The 3421-nt window shown below is 44.0% G+C and overlaps 1 non-coding gene across 1 annotated transcript; it reads left to right on the top strand.

Moving 5' to 3' along the window:
* The first annotated feature begins 1690 nt into the window (after window positions 1-1690).
* On the top strand, window positions 1691-1762 carry TRNAH-GUG (transfer RNA histidin (anticodon GUG)). The gene has a single exon. It is a non-coding gene; the product is annotated as a tRNA-His (tRNA).
* The last annotated feature ends 1659 nt before the right edge of the window (window positions 1763-3421 follow it).

Raw genomic sequence — 3421 nt, 5'->3', positions numbered from 1 at the left:
TCGCATTCCACTTCTGGAGTATATGGTTTGTGTTGCCCCTATCCCTATGTTTCCCCATTGCATCCTATTGTAACTATACATTGTTTGCACTGTTTTCTAAGACTATACTGCATATTTTTGCTATTGTGTATATATATCTTGTGTATATTTCCTATCCTCTCACTGAGGGTACACTCTAAGATACTTTGGCATATTGTCATAAAAATAAAGTACCTTTATTTTTAGTATAACTGTGTATTGTGTTTTCTTATGATATTGTGCATATGACACTAGGTGGTACTGTAGTAGCTTCACACGTCTCCTAGTTCAGCCTAAGCTGCTCTGCTAAGCTACCATTATCTATCAGCCTAAGCTGCTAGACACCCTATACACTAATAAGGGATAACTGGGCCTGGTGCAAGGTGCAAGTACCCCTTGGTACTTACTACAAGCCAGTCCAGCCTCCTACAATCCACCCCACAGAATGCCACTCTACTCTATGCCACTCCACTCAACTCCATGCCATTCCACACTTTTGCACTCTACCCTACTCTGTGCCAATCCATTCCACTCCATGCTACTCCACTCTATCCCACTACGCTCTACTCTAGTTCACTCTATGCCACTCCACTTTACTCTCTCCCACTCTACTCTATACTACTTCATTCCATGCCACTTCACTGTACTCCACTCCACTCCATCTCACACAATATCACTCAATGGCACTACATGCGCTCTACTCTATGCCACTCTACTGCACACTACTCTATGCTGTGCCACTCTACACTACTCTCCTGTAGGCCTTTCTACTCTATGCCACTTTTTTCTCTGCTCCTCTCTACACCACAGTGTCACTCCATGCAACGCGACTGTATGCTACTCAACTCCACAACACTCTACTTCATGCAGTCCGACTCCACTCCTCCTAATTCTTTGCCACCCCTCTCCATGACACACTGTTCTCTGACTCTATGCCATTCCATGCCACTTCACTCTACACCACACTATGCCACTCTACACCACACTACTTTACTCTATGCTACTCTATGCCATTCTATGCAACCTCACTCCTCTCTACCCCACTCTGCTCTATGCCACTCCATTCCTCACAATGCTATTCAACGCCATGCCAAGGCACACCACTTCATTATATTCCACTGTATTCTATGACACATTACGTCACTCTACTCTTTGCACTTCAATCTACTCCCTTCTATGACCCTCCATTCATCACCACTCCATTGTTTGCTAGTCAAGTTTACGCCACTTCATTCCACACAATGCAACTCTAAAGCAGTATGCACCAAGCAGCTGAATGTGTCTGAAGAGACACCCAGAAAAGAAAAAAACAACAATATGTGGGGGCCTGTTCCGAACCCCTCCTGGCCTGGAGGAGTTTGGTCGGCCGTGGATTAAGTTTTTGCAGTGTTCACTTCCCCGACCCCAGCACTCATAGAACACTTGAGACTTGCAGGGCAGAGTGGTGGATCTTGTTAAGAAGTCTGGGCTTCTTGGTTTATGGGGAGTCTTGTCACTGGAAGCAGAGAGGTAAATATTTGCTGTGATCTGCTACTCAAAGAAAAGACCCTGATCTAACTTGAAAAGATGGGTTTTAAACAAACGCTAAATCTATCCACTCCACGGACACTGTGACCTTTTTTAAGCCTATCAGAGCCACACCAGGGTAGTCTTCTCAGAGCCCAAGTAGCTTGCCGTGATCGTATAGTGGTTAGTACTCTGTGTTGTGGCCGCAGCAACCTTGGTTCGAATCCGAGTCACGGCATTGCGGGTGGAAATGTCACGGCAGTTGGACAGCATTTTTATTCTCACTTCTTAATATTTACATGAGTTAAGAGCTTGAACCTAATTTCAACGGTGAAATTAAATGTCTTTGAAGAACGCGTTAACAATGTTATTATTTATTTCACCTTTCTGCGCTTTTACGTTTGTGGCGGTCCTGATGTGAAAAGTATAAGCTACAGTTTGGTTTCACGGGACCCGGTCAGCAAGAGGGATGGATGTCTGTGTCTCCTGTACCTGCAGCGCCGAGGCTCCTGTACTGACGCGGAGTAGCTTTCAATGTTGAAAGGGATCCTGCTAGTCAAATATCAGTTTTTGCAGCAATTCAGGCCGCAAAGAAAAAAGGTCTAAAAATAAATATTTGTATAGAAAGTAAGACTGAGCTCCCAAGGGTCTGAAAGAAAGAGGCGACGGAAAAGGACACTGAGAGGCGAGCTCACCCAATCAGCGTTTGGCTTCATCATCCCGCACCCGACGGATCACCGGGCAGCTAGAGGGAAAGTTTTAAAACTTAAGCCAAGTTTATTAGTCGTGGTCGAATCGTGAATTACACAATTACGCTCCTTTGTGGAATTTGGAGTAATGTGGAGAAAGACATCTACCCAAGAGCGGAGGAAAAGAGCGCGAGCAGCGGCTGTTGTGCCAGTTCTGTTGGATTTAGAGCGATTTTCTTGTGCAAAGTGTATATCAGGTTCCTTTCAGATCTGAGCGTGTATTTTGCACCAGGAAAATAGCCTTGTGTAATTCTGTACAACCTCACATAATGTTGCTGTAATTTCGCGTAGTTACACTGCAGTGAGTTACACTGGTTACGCCCATCCCTACATTTGACTCATGTTTAACAGAGAGGTCCGTCCATCCATTGATCCATTCATCTGTCCATCCATCTTTTTGCCCGTGTGCCTGCTTATCTATCTGCTCACCTACCTGTGCGTGACTGTGAACCTGTCTAACAGAGTGTTGATGCCTGGCTGTATGCTTTGTTAACACTATAACGCTCATAGGGACATTGAGGAGGACATCTTGGCGCTATGTTTTTTTTTGGTATGAAGCAACCGTTTTCAAATCCTGACAGTCCACACAAAGTTGATCATATGTGATCCCATTTTCGTACCAACAGCTGCTTCTCTATATACTTATCGGTCCACGTCTATTACTACATGTGCTTTCTATTTACCTTTCTATTTCAATCTGGGTATCTGCCTTACTGCCTATTTCTGCCCATCTCTGTTTATGTTAACACTTTAAAGCCTACATGCTGACTACCAAGGTCTTTGTGACGTGGTTCTTTCTAAAGCAGGCGCGTGTGATTTACAGCGGTTTCTGTGAAGCTGATTATATCTCATCCATGATTTACTAACAGCTACATACCTGCCTTTCTGTCTACAAACCTGTACAGATGCATCGGTGCATGTGGCTTATTTATGACGATCTGTTTAACCTTCTATCCGTCCTTCTATCTGTGCAACTGTCTTACAGTTCCCCCTCTTTTATGTTGTTACAACACTATTTGTTAAACAAACCTTCACAGTCAGAAGGGCTTCCAGGCGCTGTTATTTATAAAAAAAAACTGCAAAGAACACCAGTTTATGCAATGTTGATGACATTTACTTCACCCCTTTATTGTTGCATTAATGGGTTT

The sequence above is a fragment of the Pleurodeles waltl genome, chromosome 12 (assembly GCF_031143425.1).
Source record: "Pleurodeles waltl isolate 20211129_DDA chromosome 12, aPleWal1.hap1.20221129, whole genome shotgun sequence".
Classification (NCBI taxonomy): Eukaryota; Metazoa; Chordata; class Amphibia; order Caudata; family Salamandridae; genus Pleurodeles; species Pleurodeles waltl.
The sequence above is the reverse complement of the archived record's forward strand: the minus strand, read 5'-3'. Positions and strand labels throughout refer to the sequence as shown.